This window comes from Cervus elaphus, chromosome 12 (genome assembly GCF_910594005.1).
Source record: "Cervus elaphus chromosome 12, mCerEla1.1, whole genome shotgun sequence".
Taxonomy (NCBI): Eukaryota; Metazoa; Chordata; class Mammalia; order Artiodactyla; family Cervidae; genus Cervus; species Cervus elaphus.
Genome location: NC_057826.1, coordinates 296,125 through 317,764, shown reverse-complemented (window position 1 = coordinate 317,764; position 21,640 = coordinate 296,125). Strand labels below are relative to the sequence as shown.

At 39.6% G+C, this 21,640-nt stretch overlaps 1 protein-coding gene and 1 long non-coding RNA gene across 13 annotated transcripts in view; one reads left to right on the top strand and one right to left on the bottom strand.

Annotated features, from left to right (window-relative positions):
• The window catches only part of TERB2 (telomere repeat binding bouquet formation protein 2), a 240,773-nt gene that overhangs the window by 94,350 nt on the left and 124,783 nt on the right, over positions 1-21,640 (top strand). The gene's annotated exons all lie outside the window — the stretch shown is intronic.
• The window catches only part of LOC122704427, a 34,072-nt gene continuing 16,212 nt past the window's right edge, over positions 3,781-21,640 (bottom strand). Inside the window, exons 2-4 of one of the 2 annotated variants that reach the window (XR_006343854.1) lie at positions 9,137-9,227; positions 6,449-6,635; positions 3,781-4,334 (exon numbers count right to left, since the gene is read on the bottom strand). This is a non-coding gene — a long non-coding RNA (uncharacterized LOC122704427). The remainder of the gene's footprint in view (positions 4,335-6,448; positions 6,636-9,136; positions 9,228-21,640) is intronic. The other variant, XR_006343853.1, reaches the window with a different exon arrangement.

Here is a 21,640-nt window from a genome sequence, read left to right as displayed (position 1 = left end):
TTAAGGTTTCTAACAGGCTAGGGGCCCACAGTACTGACTTTTCCGAGACTGAGGTGTTTCCTTGGAGAAAAGAGGCGCATCTCAGTTAAAACCAGGATAGTCCCAGGGGAATCAGGGTGATGGGTCATCTAAATCAGACAGGCTGATCCTTTAAATGGAACCCTATATCACAATATTTTCTAAACGGCAGAATGTGGATTTCGGAGTAAGCTACAGTGAGTATGAATTTAGTTTCTAGTCACAGAACTTGGGCAAGTGGCTTAAACTTTCTGGGCTTCATTCATAAACCGAAGATGACAATGTTCACATCATAGAATTTTTGTGATCAATAAATTACATACTAAATGCAAAGGTTTTAGCATGGTATCTGACACGTTGAAAGCTGGTGACTCCCACATCACTCATATCATCATCATCTAAGAAGTTAGAATTAGTGGGTGAAGTCGGCCACAGTTTCCAGGTGATGAAGACATTTTCAGCTAGGTAAATTGCAGTATCCGGACTCATAGAGTCTGTCCAAATAAAAGTTACTAAATGTAAGGGTCTCTGAGGATGTCTTGGGGTACTGGTGAACAGGCTTCTGTCTTGGAGAAAGGAACTGGCAAGAATCAGGCAAATGACACAGGTACCAGCTGAATGGACTGGTTTCAAGGGAGCGCATCAACCCTGTTGGGGAATTAGTACCACACGCAGAAAGTTGAAGAAGTCATAATTCTGGTTTTGTGTCCTTGGGTGACAAAAACTTCTCTGTGCCTATACTGTAGAAGAATTTGTTAGTGGAGATTGGTACTAATGAATGCTAAATTCCTGGGACTGAGTCTGAGTCCTGGTAGGCACCAAATCAGTGGAAAAGAAAGGCGATGCAGGTGACCCATCCTCAGCCAACTTGGCTTCGGAGTTGTGTACCACTTCTAGAGCCCATGACAAATGAGCCAGTTACCCAGGTGCCTGAGTGTCGGGCATGCAGGGGTGTCCCGTGGCTGATTCCACATGGGTCCATCTATTCTGTATTGCCAATCGAGTGCCAGGGTGTCTGAGATCAGATCTGCTACCCAAACAGAACTTTGGGATAAAGTCCAAATTCTAGTGAGCAGTTGAGCTAGAGACTCAAGAGGGAGTGCCAATCAGAGCCTTAGCAAGCTCTAGACCTAGATATTTGAGAGGGTGTAAAGTGATAATGGTAGGTAACAGGGACCGAGCTAATCTTTCTGTTTGTTATCTCAACAATGGCAGTTCCCTTCCAGGAGGGCAATATTTGTTTGTTGGTATTGTTTCTGGTGTAAGCTGGGGTGTTTGGAAAGTGTCTATTAGAAGTTGGGGAAGGGAGAGGATGTAACTTCTGTTGGACACTTTCTTGGCTTCGTGGGATAACTGGGGACAGTGAGTACCTAAGACTCCACAGATTTCTTTAGATTGAGGATGGTCCTTTCGTTAAATTGTGGGTTCTGTTCTGGGATCTGGAAGGGCAGTTGGGTAAGCAATGTATCATTAGCGATAAGAGAGTCCAATACCAGAGAGCAGCCACTGTCCTTATATCTTTCTATTCTTGTGCTTACTGGTGTTGAGAATGCCAGAGAAGCACGCTTTGGGCAAAACTGAGGGAACCATTTGTGTTAGAGGGAGCTGAGACTTCCTAGGAAGAGCACCCCGAGGCCTTTGGGGAAAAATATGTTACCTAGTACAGTGACAAGCTTGAAGAAGGGTCCAATATGCATTTTTTTCAATGGTTGAACAGAAAATGAACAAGTAAGTACTCTGGTTTTCAAATACCTAGGTGATTTTAGGCATAGATTCTCCATTCAGTGATTGGTTAAAAACCCAGAAAAATCAGAAAACTGAACAAAAACATAAAGTTGTAGAAGGGAATCACATTCCAGCATTTCTTAGTTGTTTAGTCGCTAAGTTATGTCCAACTCTTTGTGACCCCATGGACTACAGCCCACCAGGTTCCTCTGTCCATGGGATTTCCCAGGCAAGAATACAGAGTGGGTTGCCATTTCCTTCTCCAGGGGATCCTTCTGACTCACGGATTAAGCCTGCATCTCCTGTATTGGCAAGAGGATCCTTTACCACTAGCCACCAGGAAAGCCCATTTCTTTGTTGCCACACAATTATTTGACTGAGTGAAATAGGCTGTCTGAAGTTGTTGTATAGATATTGGAACTGAAGAGTATTTTCACTTGAAATTATTTTGACTGATCTTATGAAGCCTTATAGCCACCACAGAATAAATCTCTGGTATTCTGATGTATCTAAGGGAGCAAGATTGGGTTTCTCAGGTGGTGCAGTGGTATAGAGTCCACCTACTAATGCAGGACACTGTTTGATCCCTGGGTTGGGAAGATCCCCTGGAGTAGGAAATGACAGCCTCCTCCAGTATTCTTGCCTCAAGGAAAACTCCTTGAACAGGGGAGATTGGCAGGCTATACAGTCCATAGCATCTCTAAGAGTCAGACATGACTGAGCAACTGAGCACGCAAGAGAGCAAAATGGGTTTATGGTATATACGGGTTGGGGTTAGCCGAAAATAAAAGTGCAAAACTTCACCCGTTATTTTACAATTTTTAAAAAAATGATTGCATTCTAAAACTTTTAAGGGTGAAGAACTTTGCTTTATGTAATTTTCCCACTGCTGTCCTTTATAAGGGCTTATAAAGTAACAATTTTCTCCATTAGAGAAAAACACAAACTTTCTAAATTAATTTAAGCTCTCTCTTTATTGTCCATCACCTTTGGCACATCATGTAGCAAACCTCGTACTAAAAATCAGCACGTGGAGCATTATCACAATTTATAAAATCCTCTGGAGCATAACATGCAAAAACCACTTTTCACTAATCGAAGAATCATTGTGAACTTGACTGATGATCCTATGATAAATGACCTTCATTGTTTCTCAGAAAGTATATGCTTTGTAAATACAGTACATTTCACATGATCTGAAACTCAGTATTGAGGAAAGAGGCTCTTTTTAGTCCAGCAAGAGAATGAAGGATGACTTTTTACTTAATTTCTATGCCTTGGAACATGCCTCTAGCAAAACTGTTGGGACTTTCTGTGTTTACATTTGTAGAAGAGAAATCCTAACCTGATTAGTAAGAGTGCAAAAAGCATGAATTTTGCACTTGTGATTAATTCAGAAACTTTCTTTGCAGAAACTAATTAAACCATAGAAATTTAGATAGACTGACCTACAAATTTCATTTAATCCAAACTGACCAAGATTTCTAAATGTACACTATTTTTTTTCTAGAGTTGGGAAATCCATTCACAATTATAGCTAATAATGGTTTTGTATTGAAGATTATGAATATGAAGTAGATTAAATCATCAATAAACCATTATTTCTATTATGGGTTTTAAAAGCTAAATAAGAAATTCTCTTGTCTTTGGTCATGATACCTAAAGAAATTTACTTAGTAAGTGGGCAATTTTATCTACTTAAAGACAGATATTACTGATATTACTTTGAAATATATTAAAGAACCAAGATAAGCACCTTGGAAGACATATATTGGACAAATAGTTGACAACCAATATTATTTGTGTAGGATAAAAATGGGAAAAAACGGATTAAAAATATAAATCATTCAACACCCACATGAAAACGTAGGGGAGCATCTACACCCAGGTGGACCTAACTTCTAAGTCCAAGACTCTACCAAACAACCCAGGGGAGGTCAGAGTTCACAGAACTCTGAGACAATGCCATCACACCCTAGAAGAGCTAAAGCCATATTCTGAGTCAGAGTCCCCTTTCGAGAATAATATATCAGGGCAACAGTGTTATAAAATTCTGAATAATTTTTCTGAGAATTGTATTCATCAAGAAAACAAAATGTTAATAAAGATGTTTCTAAGACACTAGAGATTAATAGTCATGTTGTTTTATTACATTCTTTTTGTTTCAAATGATTCATCTTTCAGAAAAAGAAAAACTCAAAATCCTCCAAATATGATCCATATTGCTGAGTTGGACTATAGAACAATCATTTAAACATGCTGGCTTACCATTTACTCTTTCAATTATGTAACAAATTATGACTGAGCAGTAACTAGGTCAGCTAAAAAGGAAGAAAGACACTCCCAAGGAGCTCACAGTTTACAGTTAAGAGAGGGCTTCCTGGGAAATAAACTGATTAGGAAGCTATGGTTTTGCTCTTGGGTTTGCAAGTCCAGGAGTTTCATTTTTCAGTTTACCCATGGGGCTTCCTAGGTGGCCCAGCGGTAAAGAATCCATCTGTCAATGCAAGAGATACAAAATACATGGGTTTGATATCTGGCTCTGGAAGGACCTCGGAGGAGGAAATGGCCACCCTCTCCAGTATTTTTGCCTGGAAAAAATCATGGACAGAGGATCCTGGTGGGCTATCATCCATAGGATTGCAAAGTGTTGGACACAACTAAGCAGCAGGCGTGATATAGCATAGGTAAGCTGACTCAGGAGGATAAATGTACGAGACGCACAAAGATAAAGAATCTTGAAAGCATCACAATAAAAAAAAGTCTTGGTATATACAGGGATTCCTTCATAAAATTATTAGAGGATTTTGTGGCAGAAACATTACAAGCCAGAGGGAGTAGGATGATACAGTCAGAGAGCTGAAAGAAAAAAAAAGCAACACTTGCCAACCAAGAATGCTAAATGGAGCAAAACTGTCCTTCAAAAACGAAGGAAAAATAAGGAACTTCCCAGATAAAACCTGAGGGAGCGCATCACTGCTAGGCTTGCCTTAACAAGAGTTGCTAAAGAAAGTCTTTCAAGTTAAAATAAAAGACCCTAGGCAGGAACACAAAAGGATATAAAACTCTCCCTGGTAAGGGAAGTATATAGATAAATACAGAATCCTTTAATGGTGGTACATAAATCATTTTCAATTCAGATATAGAGCTTAAATTATAAAAATATACTTATGAAATATGTTAATGGATTAAAAATATTTTTAAAAAGATGAATTTTTGACATTGATAACAAAGGAGTGGTGAAGACTTAAAGAAGTAGAGCTGTTATGTCACTGTACTTAATTTGTTATCAGTTTAAAATTGATTATTTTAGTTATAATACGTTTTATATAATCGGTAAAGAAAATACCTGTAGAAAATGCACAAAGGAAAATGAGAAAGGGATCACAGTCTGCCATTGTATAAAAGTAAACCACAGAGAAAAAAAAAAAATAAACCACAGAGAGGCAGTGAGAGGAAAGGAGGGACAACACAATCATACAGCACAGAAAACAGTAAACAGAACGACAATATGAGGTTCTTTTCTATCACCAATTACTTCAAATATAAATGATTTAAACTCTCCAGTCAAACTCTCTCTATATATGCCTTATATCTAGAGAGGCAGCTCCTTTCTGCCTCCTTATGTCTAGTAAGAGAATCACTAGCCCACTTCAACTGGAAATGTACCAAAAAGATAATGGGAATATAGTTCAGTCAAACAGGCAGTTTACAAAGTCAACAGTCATGCATTAAGTCTATAGAGTTCTATGCAATATGCTTCTTATATTCACAACTGCAGGTTCAACCAAACATAGACCAAAAATATATTTTAAAAAATCAAGAAAGTTTCTGAAAGCAAAACTTGAATTTGCCCTGCACCAGGAACTATTTATATTTTTTATTTCAGAATTTACTATTTACTATTTATTTCAAAATTTACCTTGTGTTTACAACTATTTGCATAGCATCTACATTGTATTAGGCATTATATTAATAAGTAATCTAGAGGTAAGTTTAAGTATATGGGAGGATATGTGTAGGTTATATGCAAATACCACATGATTTTGTATGATGAGTTTGAGCATCTGTATGGGGTCCTGGAATGAGTCCCCGAGAATTTCAAGGGACAATTGCATTTTGTTCTCTTTTCTCACCTTACATATTCTCCTGGCCACCTCAGTCTTCTCTATGACTTTGACTACCATGTCTATATGAATATTCCCCAACTTTATATTCCCAGCTTGGATGACTATAGTCTTCTCTATAGTCTTAGATAACCAAGATGCTGATAGACGTCACCTCGATATCTCACTTAATCTTCCATTTGTTCAGGCTGAATTTGTCTCTTTCCTCTTTGTCTCATTTTGGTTAACAGTACCATTATGTACCTAGCACTCAAACCAGAAATCTTCTAGTCATTCCATACAGTTTTCCTTCCCACACACATATGACTAGTGAGGACTAGTCCCATTTACTCAATTTCTCCTAAATTTCCACTGCTGTTATTCTGATGCAAACCATTATCCTCTCGCATACAGATCAAGGCAACCATCTCCTGCCCCCCACCCTCTCCTGTTACCCCATCCTTCTTTGTGCTTTAAGAATAGAAACCAGAGATATTACTCTTCTATTGGAAGCCCTTCACTGATCCCCTTTAAGATAATGGGTGAAATCCAAGTGTTGCATAGCTTAAACCATTCTCAATAATCCGACTATGACCTACCTTACCTGTAATCATGTTTGGAGCTATTATATTTGCTTCCTTTTTTAAGACTCAGACTGGACCTATTTTATTATTACTCCTTCCCTGGAGGTTCTCATTCTGCAGCTGGAAGAGAAAAACCTTTCTTCTCTCTTGATGGAGTTATCAGCATGTGGGACTCTAACTCCCTGTGTTCGTGTTCTTCACCCTGTAGAGAGGTCCCGGCAGAGTGAAAAGGAACAAACAATAAGATGCAAAACAAAGAAGAGATTAGAGACAAAGATGGAGAAACAGAGCACTAACAGAAGTTGTGTCTCTGGATCCCGTTGCCCTGAAGGTTACTGTTGACTTTCTGCAGTTCAGATTTCTCTTATATGTTTAAGTTCACTTGAGCTGTATTTCTCTTGCATCAGAGTAGTGATTTATATACATAATTGAAACTCATACATTCAATGTGTAGCCATAAAGTACCACATGAACACATTCCCATTATATGTCACTGTGTCTGATACAGCATTTCTCTTCATTTTTTAAGTGAATGAGCTTGAAGAATAATTCTTCAAGATTCTGTTTAAACATCAAATCTTACCAAGTTACTTCTTGATAACTTCAGATTAAGCTGACCATTATATTTTGAGAGCCTCTTCATACATACAGAATTTACCCTTTTATATTTATTCATATCCTTTATTAGGTGGTAAAATTTTGGAAAAAAGGGACCCTTCCTTCTTCATTTTTGTCATTGATCATAGTGTCTGAGGTAGAGAAAGTGCCAAATTAATATTTGTTAAATGATGGATGATTTTGCAATTTATGTTTACTATTTTAAATGGGAATTATTTTTGTGTTTGGGGATGTTTTATCAATTTGCTTTTGGACATACTTGTAGGAACCTTCATATTATCACTTTATTTATACACTATGGGAACAAAGAAAGGAACAAATGCTATTGCTTTCATTTTATACAAAGTATAAATAAGTCAATTTATAGTATTTTGTCAACATGTAAGTTAGAAAAATAAATGGGATTAAACCAAAAGGAAATCGCCCTTAGGACATAGGTTCCTAAGCATTGTGAAGTGAGACTGATATTAACAAGCAGCAATCCAGTGGAGACTAAGCCAAGTGTTGAGGTAAAGCTTTTAGAGTAGATACCCTTACAATTGGGCTTCCCTGGTGGCTCAGACCGTAAAGCGTATGCCCGCAATGCGGGAGATCCGGGCTCGATCCCTGGGTTGGGAAGATCCCTGGAGAAGGAAATGGCAACCCACTCCAGTATCCTTGGCTGGAGAATCTCATGGATGGAGGAGCCTGGTAGGCTACAGTCCACAGGGTTGCAAAGAGTCGGACACGACTGAGCAACTTCACTTCACCCTTACAATTATCAATTTTTTTTTCCATTTATTTTTATTAGTTGGAGGCTAATTACTTTACAATATTGTAGTGGTTTTTGCCATACATTGACATGAATCAGCCATGGATTTACATGTGTTCCCCATCCTGATCCCCCCTCCCCGCTGCCTCCCCATCCCATCCCTCTGGGTCATCCCAGTGCACCAGCCCCGAGCACATGTCTCACGCATCCAACCTGGACTGGTGATCTGTTTCACACTTGATAATACACATGTTTCGATGCTGTTCTCTCAATTTCAAATCTGGTATGTGCAATCACCAGACTTAAGCCTCATATTCATTTTTCAAAGATTAACAACAATAAATTGATGTACCTATACACAACTGGGGCTTCTGTCATAGCTCAGTTGGTAAAGAATCCCCCTGCAATTCAGGAGATCCTGGTTCGATTCCTGGGTCGGGAAGATCCCCTGGAAAAGGAAAAGCCTACCCACTCCAGTATTCTGGCCTAGAGAATTCCGTAGACTGTATAGTCCATGGGGTCGCAAAGAGTTGGACATGGCTTTCACTTTCATACACAATTGTTCGTAGAAAGCTCTGTAACTTCCCAGTGTAAGTCTGTTTTCTAATATTCAAAATAAAACTCCAAGTCAGTTTGCATGAACTTGCATCAGACAGCCTCTGTATTTCATTTTCAAATTATGTTGTATTGTTCACTTCAACCAATCTCCAAAAGCAATTTTAGTAATTTAATATTATTTTATTTTACTTGAGATAAAACAATCTCCAAATTGATAAATAGATGTACATAATTCTAGCCAACTAGATTGATAGCAAGTAATTGTAAACAGTATTTTAATTCTAATATAAATATAAATATATATATATATGCTTAGTTGCTCAGTCATGTCCAACTCTTTGCAACTCCACAGACTGTAGCCGACCAGGCTCCTCTGTCTGTGGGATTCTCCAAGCAAGAATACTGGAGTGAGTTGCCATGCCCAGGGGATCTTCCCAACCCAGGGGTCAAACTCCGGCCTCCCGCATTGCAGGGAGATTACTGAGCCACCAGGGAAGCCCAAGAATACTGGATTGGGTAGCTTATCCCTTCGTCAGGGAATCTTCCCAACCCAGGAATCAAACTGGGTTCTCCTTCATTGCAGGCGGATTCTTTATCAGCTGAGCTACCGGGGAAGCTCACATATATGTACACACACACACACACACATATATATATATATATATGTATATATTCAAAAGTTTTTTATAATTTTAAAATATTGTCCTCTGTCTTAAGCCAGGTTGCTTCAACAAAAATACTGGGTGGCTTCTAAACAACAGAAATTCATTTCTCACAGTTGTGGAGGTGGGAATCCCACGATCCAGGCTGGCAGGTTTGAAGTTTGGTGAGGGCCTGCTTTCTGGTCCATAGGTGACTATCTTCTCACTGTGGCAGAGGGGAGCTAGAGAGCTCTCTGAGGTCTGTTTTGTAAGGGCACTGATCCCATTCATGAAGGTGCCATCCCCGTGCCCTAACTACATGCCATGGGCCCCGCTTCCAAATACCATCCCCTTGAGAGTTAGACTTCAGTATGTGAATTTTGGGGAGCACAAACATTCAGTCCATAGCAGTTTCTGATCTATCATTTACTGAGAAGCTGTGTGAAACTCTGCCCCCATTTGTATGGATTGCTGAACGAGTATTGTCATTCTATCCGTTTTAAATTTCATATATTTTGAAGCAATGAAATTGAATGAAATGATTTTTGACATTTTATGTTTCCAGATAATTGTTCCTTTTATTCTTATAGTGTCCACCTTTCTCCCTAGCAACGAATATTCAACCATTCCTTATCATAATAGCAAATGATTATTTAGTGCTTCAAATGACTAGATGGGCTTCCCTGGTGGCTCAGCGGTAAAGAATCCACCTGCAATGCAGAAGACACGGGTTTGTCCCTGGGTTGGGAAGGTTCCCTGGAGAAGAAAATGGCAACCCACGCCAATATTCTTGCCTAGGAAATCCCGCTGATGGAGAGCCTGCTGGGCTGCAGTCCAGGGTCACCAGGAGTCCAACATGACTTAGCGACTACACCAACCGCCGTATATTTGCAGGTTTACAGAGAGTTTTAGCCCAGTAATACAATGCAGTGCTGAGTTTGATGGAATCATAGCATAAAATTTTCTTCATTGATCTTCAAAAATAGCTGTGAATCAAACCAGTTCTTTCACTCATCTGTACTCAACACCATTGTGTCCATTTTCCTTTCTTTTGAGGTTTTTAGCCAAAAAAGAAAAAAAGATCTAGGACCATCTGATTTTAACCCCATAGGCAGAGATGACCATTTACACTGATGAACTCGGATTCTTTCCTTTGGTTGCTGTTCTTCAGTCACTCAGTCGTGTCTGACTCTTTGGGACCTCATGGATTGCAGCACTCCCGGCTCCCCTGTCCTTCACTATCTCCTGGAGTTTGCTCAGAATCATGTCCATTGAGTGGGTGATGCTGTTTAACCATCTCATCCTCTGCCGTCACTTTTCCTTTTCCTATAGGAAAGCTGAAAATCTTTGAAAAATCTATTTATAGAGCATAACATAACATTTCATTTTATTTAACCTGATAATTTGTTCCATTCCTTAGATATGTAGTTCTGATCAAACTGATAAATTCTTCCACCAACCCCATAAACTTCATTCTACTCAATGTGGTTCTGACTTGGCCTAAGATTTTATATCTCCTATAGCTCTGTGGGATTGTCCTCAGGGCTCTCCTGCTCTCTTTCGCTTGTCCCCACTTGACTTCCATCTGCAGCAGGGGCTCCTCTGTGATCGTCAGAGTGGCTTCCTGGACTCCCTCTTAGCTCTTGGGAAACACTGTGACTGTGCCAGTAAAATCATGTGACCATGTTGGAATAACCAGCCTTGGTCACACCCTGTATATCCTGTGCCTAAGGGAAGGTATGATATGCTTTTCCAAAAGAAAAGAAAAAACAGGATGGTATAAGCAAAGAGGAGGAAATGGAAGCCCGTTCCAGTATTCTTGCCATCGACAGAGGAGCCTGGTAGGCTGCAGTCCATGGGGTTGCAAAGAATCAGACACGACTGTGCACACATGCATAAGCAAAAAAAGGGCATAGGATACACCCTGTGATGACCACATCATAGCTTTTATAAGATTACTGTTCTAGAAAACATTCATCTTATCTGTGCAGCCCATATATCCTGAACAAAATGGTACAAAGAATAATGTTAAAAACAGTCAGTTGGAGGAAAGATTGTTTAGGAAAACTATACACTTTTTGACTTATAAGATGTTTTAATGTCTTATACAAGATTTTGAAAAACAAACAAATAAACAAACTCCTGGTCTCAGAGGTGCTCTTAAAATATACCTGATGATGGAGAAGGAAATGGCAACCCACTCCAGTATTCTTGCCTGGAAAAGTCCATGGACAGAGGAGTCTGGCGGGCTGAAGTCCATGGGATTACATGACTGAGCATGTGTGCACAAGGGTGGAGGGAAATGGGTTGGTAGCAATAAAGTGGTAGAACTAAAAAAAAAAAAAAAAAAAATATACCTGATGAGAATTTACATTGGTATAACATTTCTGGAAAACATTTTTGCCAATTCGTAACCAAGATAGTAAAAGATCTAATGATTCTTAACCTAGGTATTTATCTGCTTCTAGGTATACAGCCTAAGGATAAATTAGAAATAAAGACAAATATGTATCAGAATGTTAGTCATAGAACATTAGTCCTTAAACCTGATGAAACATTCAGTTCAGTTCAGTTGAGTTCAGTTGCTCAGTTGTGTCTGACTCTTTGCAACCCCATGGACTGCAGCACGCTAGGCCTCCCTGTCCTTCACCAACTCCCAGAGCTTGCTCAAACTCGTGTCCACTGAGTCGGTGGTGCCATCCAACCATCTCATCCCCTGTCGTCCCCTTCTCCTCCTGCCTTCAATCTTTCCCAGCATCAGGGTCTTTTCCAATAAGTCAGTTCTTTGCATCAGGTGGCCAAAGTATTGGAGTTTCAGCTTCAACATCAATCCTTCCAATGAATATTCACGATTGACTTCCTTTAGGATTGACTGGTTTGATCTCCTTGCAGTCCAAGGGACTCTCAAGAGTCTTCTCCAACACGACAGTTCAAAAGCATCAATTCTTCGGCGCTCAGCTTTCTTTATAGTCCAACTCTCACATCCATACATGAACACACAACAACTCTCACATCGGTACATCAAAACCATAGCTTTGACTAGACAAACCTCTGTTAGTAAAGTAATGTCTCTGCTTTTTAATATGCTGTCTAGGTTCGTCATAGCTTTTTTTAGGAGCAAGAGTCTTTTGATTTCATGGCTACAGTCACCATCTGCGGTGATTTTGGAGCCCAAGAAAATAGTCTGTCACTATTTCCATTGTTTCCCCATCTATTTGCCATAAAGTGCCGTGATCTTAGTTTTCTGAATGTTGAGTTTTAAGTCTACTTTTTCACTCTCCTCTTTCACCTTAGGAAGATTAAATGTACTACAGTAGAAGATGGTTTAAAAAAATCATAGCATATTTCAAATAGTGGAATATTATGTAACCATTGTAACTTAAATGAAAAGAAAAATGCTCATATAAAAACCAGATTTGAAGCTACTTAATACAAATTTAATCTTTATTTGGTGTTTGTAAATAGTTGTATCTATAGAGTTACACAAAAATTTCAAGTTTTTTTTTCCCTGGTGGTCAAGATTACATGTGGTTTCACATTCCTATTTTTTTTTCTAAGTACATAATTTATTGTTACTATTGATTTTTTAAAGAAAAATCTTTCTTCCTGAAAACTGTATCTTATTTAAAACTCAATATTCAAAAAAAGAAGATTATGGTATCTTGTCTGTCATGGCAAATCTATGGGGAAATAATGGAAACAGTGACAGACTTTATTTTCTTGGGTTTGCAGATGGTGACTGCAGCCATGAAATTAAAAGATGCTCACTTCTTGGAGGAAAAATCTATGACCAACCAAGACAGCATATTAAAAAGCAGAGACATTACTTTGCCAACAAAGGTCATCTAGTCAAAGCAATGGTTTTTCCAGTAGTCATGTATGGATGTGAGAGTTGGACCATAAAGAAAGCTGAGCACTGAAGAATTGATGCTTTTGAGCTGTGGTGTTGGAGAAGATTCTTGAGAGTCCTTTGGACTTCTAGGAGATCCAACCAGTTAATCCTAAAGGAAATCAGTCCTGGATGTTCATTGGAAGGACTGATGCTGAAGCTGAAGCTCCAATACTTCGGCCACCTGATGTGAAGAATGGACTCAGTCGAAAAGACCCCAGTGCTGGGAAGGATTGAGGGCAGGAGGAGAAGGGGATGACTGAGGATGAGATGGTTGGATGGCATCACCAACTCAATGGACACGAGTTTGAGCAAGCTCCGGGAGTTGGTGATGGAGAGGGAAGCCTGATGTGCTGCAGTCCATGGGACTACAAAGAGTCAGACACGACTGAGCGACTGAACTGAAGTGAATTGACTATTAGACACCATGAATTAAGAGTTTTAAGTGCCTTTTTAGTAGCTATGTTACAATGCCAATATAACTAACTCCTTCCCATAGTGCAACAAAGAATATCTAAGAACTGCTCAGATAACATGAGATACTTAAGCGTGTTGGTAAACCAGCAGGGAGAGAGCCACTTGGACTCCTAATGGTGCCAAAGGATGTCAGCTTCCTGAGGCAGGGGCAGGGTGCACTGTCCCCAGCACAGTGGCTGACACAGACGCGATACTCATGGAATTGCTCATCAAACACATTTTCTCACTCATGCAAAATAACAACTCAACTAACTATAGCAGATAACTATGAATACAACTCACTGGCTACCTGTGTCTTTGAAATCTTTAAATGCTGGCACATATGAAGAGAGGCTTGTTAGTTGGCATTTATGGAGAAAAGGATGATACAATATGAGACCTGGAGGTTCTCCTGGAGACTCCCACCCCTTCTGATGCTGTGAAGTGATTGTCATACAAATGGCACTGAACAATAACTGCACCACACTAACATCAAACAAAAGCATTTTGGATTTTCTGACAAACCAGGAATAATTTTCCAGGTGTAGGCAATATACTCATGTTGGCATTTGTAAGTTCTTACATGTGGTAATAAATATTGGGAAGCAGCCATGCCAGTTGTCTTGGGGGTGGTGGAACCATAGTTATTGGATTTATGGTGTTCCAGGTCAAAGCAGAAACTACGTCCTTGCCTTAAGTTCATGCAGGGATTCTTGGTAATATGTGGGGTCAGAATGGAGCTTACACTAACCTGCTTTCCATTAACTTTTAACTCTAGCATTTGGTTCTGCAAAGAAACTGAAAATGACTAAAGGCAGTAAATAAAACTCGTGGCTCGATCACAGCTCTGCAGTTGTTTGCCAAAGGTTAGGCACACCGAGTGAATAGCAAGAGGAAAACAACCGAGGAATCTACAGATTGAAAAGATTTAAATGCACTTGTTTCAGCATGTACCCTCATAGGCCTTCTGTTACTAGTAGGATAACTGGTGTGCAGGGTTGCATGTTATAGGGATATTTGGTATATATGACAATCGAGAGAAATGGCACCGAATCCTACTTGGAGTAAAGCCCGACACTCATTCTCTTTATTTAGCAGATTCTCAGCGTGCACATCAGAGTTGAGATGTCTCAACATCACTTAGGGGTTTGGAACAAAACTGAGAGTGGGATCATTTGATTTCAACAGGACGTAAGGGAAACAGAGCTGCCCAGCCCTCAGTGGCTTACTACTGATCTCTTGACTGTATTTAAACCACATGCTGCTGGTCAGGCCACAGAGGGAATGCCCGGAGTAACCCTGAACAGGATAAGGAGGGAATATGTGAACAATATTAATGCATAATGACTGAAGTCTACAAAGTTAATGTTCCCCCAAGGCTTATGGTCCTGAGATAGAGTGAAGGAAACAGAAGATAAAAGTGGAAGTTACTTTGGCAGGTAATGGATCATGGGGAGAAAAGCCATCATACCTCTTCTACGGGAATGCTGCTTCCTGAAGGAACTTCTAAGGATGTCTGATGGACACTGGGGTCCCTGTGACTTTGGCCACACAGAGGATGCTAATGCAATGACAGCCAAGCAGACAGGGGAGAAAGTGAGAAAATGAGTCCACTCAGCCTTGAGTCCTCCACAAGCTGTCCTTGCTCTGCTCAGAATCACTCTATCATCTCCTTTGAGAGGTTCCCATCTTGGAAAATCTCAGTGGTTCCTTTATAGCAGTGGTTCTCAAACTGGACTGCTTCAAAGCAATCTGGGTGACTTGTTAAAGCATCCATTTCTGGGCCCTTCCCTGAAGATTTGATTAAAAAGCTCTGTAGTGGGACTTGAAAATTTGCATTTCTAAGTTGCCAGTAGATAATGGTCTTGCTGGTCCTGGCAGCAAACTTTGAGACCCATTGCCTTACAGGACACTAGCTAAGATCACGGCATCTGGTCCCATCACTTCATGGTAAATAGAAGGGGAGAAAACGGAAACCATGAAATTAAAATATACTTGCTCCTTGGAAGAAAAGCTATGACAAAGCTAGTGAAAGTGAAAGTCAGTCATGTCCGACTCTTTGCGACTCTATGGACTGTAGTCTGCCAGGCTCCTCTGTCCATGGAATTCTAAAGGCAAGAATACCGGAGTTGGTTGCCATTCTTTTTTCCAGGGAATCTTCCCAATTCAGGGATTGAACCGGAGTCTCCTGTGTTGCATACAGATGCTTTACTGCGTGAGCTACCAGGGAAACTCTAGACAGCATATTGAAAATAGAGGCCTCGCTTTGCCAACAAAAGTCCACACAGTCAAAGCTGTGGTTTTTCCAGTACTCACTTATGGATGTGAGCATTGTGCCATAAAGAAAGCTAAGGTCCGAGGAACTGATGCTTTCCAATTGTGGCACTGGAGAAGACTCTTGAGATTCCCTTGGACAACAAGGAGATCAAATCAGTCAATCCTAAAGAAATCAAGCCTGAATATTCATTGGAAGGACTGATGCTGAAGCTGAAACTCTAATGCTTTGGCTGACTGATGCAAAGAACTGACTCATTGGAATAGCCTATGATGCTGGGCAAGTTTGAAGGCAAAAAAAAAGGAGGGGGGCTGCTGCAGAGGATGAGATGGTTAGATAGCATCACTGACTCAGTGGACATGAATTTGAGCAAACTCTGAGAACTAGTGAAGGGCAGGGGAGTCTGGTGTACTACAGTATATGTGGTCACAAAGAGTTGGACACGACTTAGCGGCTGAACAACAACAAATTCTGCTGTCTCCCCTCTCTATCATGACGGTTTTTCTAGCTTCCCATCTCAAATGGCAGGACCAGATTACTGGAAGCTTGTTATGTCAAACCTCCAATCTTCCCTGTAACACTATTGCTATGCCACCAGAGCAGCAAAGGAAATTCAGTGTGAATGACTGGCAAAGATTATACATTTCTCGAGAGACTCTGATGCATTTTTTGCACAACCAGCTTAATTAAGAATCCTTGGCAGTATATTAACCACAAGCTTATGGATCTCAATGTGCCAATCAAACATAATAAGATAAATGCAAATGTCGAAGTACAGACTCTTTGCCTAGGAAGTTCCAATGGCTTAAAGCTGTGTCTTCAGTCAGTTGGCAGAAAGCAATGGGAATAGCTGGGTCTGGTGAGGCTGGGGTTTGCCCATTACAATTTAAATACATATGGCATGGCCTCCAGGACTGAGCTATGCTGTGTCCACGTGGGGCTTCAGGGTGTGAGTATGAAGATAAAAGTCTCTGTCTCACAAACTCACGTTAAGCTAACGACAGCAGCAACAATAGGAACATACCCCCAAGATGCTTTTAGAAAACAGGCCTATAAGTCAGGAGCCAGAATCAAAACCTGCACCCAGGTCTGCCTCTATAAGGTAACAGAGCAGTCAGATGACAGCTCTGTGTCTGAATATCTAATAAAATAGACATGATAGTAGCTGCCTGTGTTTGTTTCATAATAATTCATATCAGAAAAAGAGAGCAGTACATTTAATTATATTAATTTGTCTTTTCAATGACTGCACTAACAAACGGCTACACTACAGAACTGTTATCTACTTGGTGTATCTGGTTCTTGGCTAGATTTGATGATCTATTAACAGTTGAACAACTTGAAACTTAAAACAGGCTAACAGATGGTTGTTAACCTGGTGGTGTTTGCCATTCTTACTGAAGACCTGAATTGAAAGTATAGATAGCACATTTATGTGTGATGCAAATTTGGAAGAGATGGGCAATATTTTCTATGAATAAATCAGGAGCCAAATATATTTTCTTTTTAATTTGACTATAAGGTGAATTTAATCAATTGCACTTTAATAGAGTAAATATAAGGATATTCACGAAGATACAGAAAAAGAAATTCAAACAACAAATTCCACCCTATGGATAGGTGACTTAAGAATATTTTAGGTGGAAGAGACTTTAAAATTTCACTGTGAAGCAGTAACGTGTTTCAGATTCTAAGACAGTTAATGTGATCTTTGTTGTCTTTAATGGATTATAATGTACAGAATGAAAGAAGTGATGATGTTGCTGTAAATTAGACAGACTATCTCTGGAGTATCCTTCTTAGCTCTGGATACCATGCTGTTGAGTAAAGAGACAAGCAATCAGGTCAAGGAGACAATGGTTTCATATAACGTGCAGTTGAATGAAAAGGGAGGTTGTAGGTCTTATACATGCAAACTGAAGGAAGAAGAAGATATCTGGTTTAAAGTACTTGAAAGATAGTCAGGATGAAGAGAAACAATCAATACTTTTATATGTTGAGTCATAAGGAGGATAATTAGGACCAGAAGGTAGAGAGGCAGATAATAGGTCAGAATAAAAAAAAAAAAAGAAATTTTCTTTCAACTGCTTAATACTTAAAAAAAAAGTTTATTAAAATAATTCATGCACACAGTTTACAGAGACAAATAACAGTGCAAAGCATGTAATTTAAAACAACAGCTATTTTCTTTCTCTTCATCCTAGTCCTTGCTTCCCAGAGCAAACATTATGGACTGTTTTCACTTATTCTTCCAATATTTCCCTCTGTTTTCTAAACGTTATGTATATTCTGCTCTAAAAACATTAAATCTAAACACTTTTACTATAGAACACGGGAATTTGGGTGTCTATCATCTCCCCTCCTTTTCTCCCAGCAAGTTAAATAACTGTTTCTGGTTAAATCAATATTTAGAATGTTATTTTATATAAATAGCTCACGACTGAGTCACATAAAGTATTGAGGATATTTTCTGTTTTACACAATGTTTTGTTTTTCTTAGAATTAATGATTATCCTATTTTTGCTATTTCCCCTGGGTGCTTTTGTTAATTCATCCTCCAGATTCTCCATCAGAGCTGTAGGGCTTCAATCAATGCAGTAAACATGTTGGTCAATCTTTTAATGCCATTTTTTTCCTCAGGAAAATGCTCTTTGGGGCCTTGAGCTCACTGACTCCTATCTGGCAGCTGTGGGTCTTTTCAACACTCCTTACTTCTTTCTGAAATATTACGTATCCTATGTCTTGTTCTATTTCCCTATTTCAAAGGAACATTTTCCCCAGTAAGCTTCCTCAGAAGGGATGTATGACAAATAAAAATTTTGAAACCTGACAATCTGTTTCTGTTCTTTTCTGAAGTTGATTAAGAGTGTTCCTGGGACTAGAATTCTGGATTGGAAATTACACTCTTTCAAATTTTAAAGGCATGGTTTGAATTATTGTTTTCTAACTTTCAAGATTGTTGTTTAGAACCTGAGAATATCATTTGCATATACATTACATTCATTTTTTTATTCTCCTGGAAATTTTTCAGTAAGTAATCTTTATACCTTGTTATTGTTCAGTCTCTCAGTTGTGTCTGACTCTTTGTGACCCATGACTGCAGCATGCCAGGCTTCCCTGTCCTTCACCTCTCCCAGAACTTGCTCAAACTGATGTCCACTGAGTCGATGATGCCATCCATTTTGCTCTCTGTCGTCCCCTTCTCCTCTTGCCTTCAAATCCTTCCCAGCATCAGGGGCTTTTCTAATGAGTCAGCTCTTCACATCAGGTGGCCAAAGTACTGGAGGCTCAGCTTCAGCATCAGTCCTTCCAGTGAATATTGGAGATTGATTTTCTTTAGGATCCATGTTTGATCTCCTTGTTGTCCAAGGGACTTTCAAGAGTCTTCTCCAGCACCACAAAAGTATCAACTTTTTGGCGTTCAGCCTTCTTTATGGTCTGACTCTCACATCAATACATGACTACTGGAAAAACCATAGTTTTGACTATATAGACATTTGTCGACAAAGTAATGTTTCTGCTTTTTAATATGCTGTCTTGGTTGGGCATAGCTTTTCTTCCAAGGAGCAAGTTTCTTTTAATTTCATGGCTGCAGTCACCATTTTCAGTGATTTTGGAGCCCAAGAAAATAAAGTCTGTCACTGTTTCTACTGTTGCCCCTGTTTCCCCATCTATTTGCCATGAAGTGATGGGACTGGATGCCATGATCTTCGTTTTTCTGAATGTTGAGTTTTAAGCCAGTTTTTTTCACTCTCCTCTTTCACCTTCACTAAGAGACTCTTCAGTTCCTCTTCACTTTCTGCCACAAGGGTGGTGTCATCTGCATATCTGAGGTTATTGATATTTCTCCTGGCAATCTTGATTCCTGCTTGCGATTCATTCAGTCTGGCATTTTGCATGATGTACCCTGCATATAAATTAAATAAGCAGGGTGACAATATATAGACTTGATGTACTCTTTTCCCAGTTTTGAACCAGTCCATTTTTCCATGTGTGGTTCTCACTGTTGTCTCTTGACCTACATACATACAGATTTCTCAGCAGGCAGGTCAGGTTGTCTGGTATTCCCTTCTCTTTAAGAACTTTCCAGTTTGTTGTGATCCACACAGTCAAAGGTTTTAGCATAGTCAGTGAAGCAGAAATAGATATTTTTCTGGAATTCTCTTGCTTTTTCTATGATCCAATGGATATTGGCAATTTGATCTCTGGTTCCTCTGCCTTTTCTAAGTCCAGCTTGAACAGCTAAAAGTTCTTGGTTCACGTACTGTTGAAGAATCGCTTGGAGAATTTTGAGCATTACTTTGCCAGCAAGTGAGATATGGAGATGACACCACCCTTACATCAGAAATCAAAGAAGAACTAAAGAGCCTCTTGTTGAAAGTGAAAGAGGAGGGTGAAAAAGTTGGCTTAAAACTCAACATCAAGAAAACTAAGATCATGCCATCTGGTCCCATCACTTCATGGCAAATAGATGGGGAAACAATGGAAACAGTGACAGACTTTATTTTGGGGGGGCTCCAAAATCATTGCAGATGGTGACTGCAGCCATGAAATGAAAAGACCCTTCCTCCTGAAGAAAAGTTATAACCAACCAAGACAGCATATTAGAAAGCAGAGCCATTACTTTGCCAACAAAGGTCCATCTAGTCAAGGCTATGGTTTTTCCAGTAGTCTTGTATGGATGTGAGAGTTGGACTCTAAAGAAAGCTGAGCGCTGAAGAATTGATATTTTTGAACTGTGGTGCTGGAGAAGACTCTGAACAGTCCCATGGACTGCAAGGCGATCTAACCAGTTCATTCTAAAAGAAATCAGTCCTGAATATTCACTGGAAGGACTGATGCTGAAGCTGAAACTCCAATCCTTTGGCCACCCGTTGCAAAGAGCTGACTCATTTGAAAAGGCCCTGATGCTGAGAAAGACTGAAGGCAGGAGGAGAAGGGGACGACAGAGGATGAGATTGTTGGATGGCATGACCGACTCAACGGACATGAGTTTGAGTAAACTCCGGAAGTCGGCAATGGACAGGGAGGCCTGGTGTGTTGCAGTCCATGGTTTTGCAAAGAGTCGGACATGACTGAGCGACTGAACAGAGCTGAACTGAGATGAGTGCAATTGTGTGGTAGTTTGAGCATTCTTTGGCACTGCCTATCTTTGGGATTGGAATGAAAACTGACCTTTTCCAGCTCTGTGGCCACTGCTGAGTTTTCCAAATTTGCTGGCATATTGAGTAAAGCACTTTAAGCAGCATCATCTTTTAAGATTTGAAGTAGCTCAGCTGGAATCCCACCACCTCCAGTAGGCTTGTTCATTGTGATGCTTCCTAAGGCCCACTTGACTTCACACTCCAGGATGTTTGGCCCCAGGTTAGTGATCACACCATCATGATTATCTGGGTCATTAAGACATTTTTTGTATAGTTCTTCTGTGTATTCTTGCCACCTCTTCTTTATATCTTCTGCTTCTGCTAGGCCCATACCATTTCTGTCCTTAATTGTGCCCATCTTTGCATGAAATGCTCCCTCGTGTCTCTAATTTTCTTGAATAGATCTCTAGGTTTTTACATTTTATTGTATTCCTCTATTTCTTTGCATGGATCACTTAAGAAGGCTTCTTATTACTTTTTTATTATATTGTATGTATATAATGTATTTTCTATAATATTTCTTATTATTTCTTATTCATATTATATTTTCTTTTTATTATTTCTCTCCTTGATATTCTTTGGAACTCTACATTCAAATGGGTATATCTTTCCTTTTCTCCTTTGGCTTCCCTTCTTTTCTCAGCTATTTGTAAGTCCTCCTCAGACAACCATTTTGCCTCTTTGCTTTGCTTTTTCTTGGGGATGGTCTGGATTCTTACTTTCTTCTTACTTTTGCATTCCAGTCTCCTATGATAAAAAGGACATCTGTTTTTGGTGTTAGTCTAGAGGGTCTTGTACGTCTTCATAGAATCATCAACTTCAGCTTCTTTGGCATTAGTGGTTGGGGCATACACTTGAATGACTGTGATACTGAA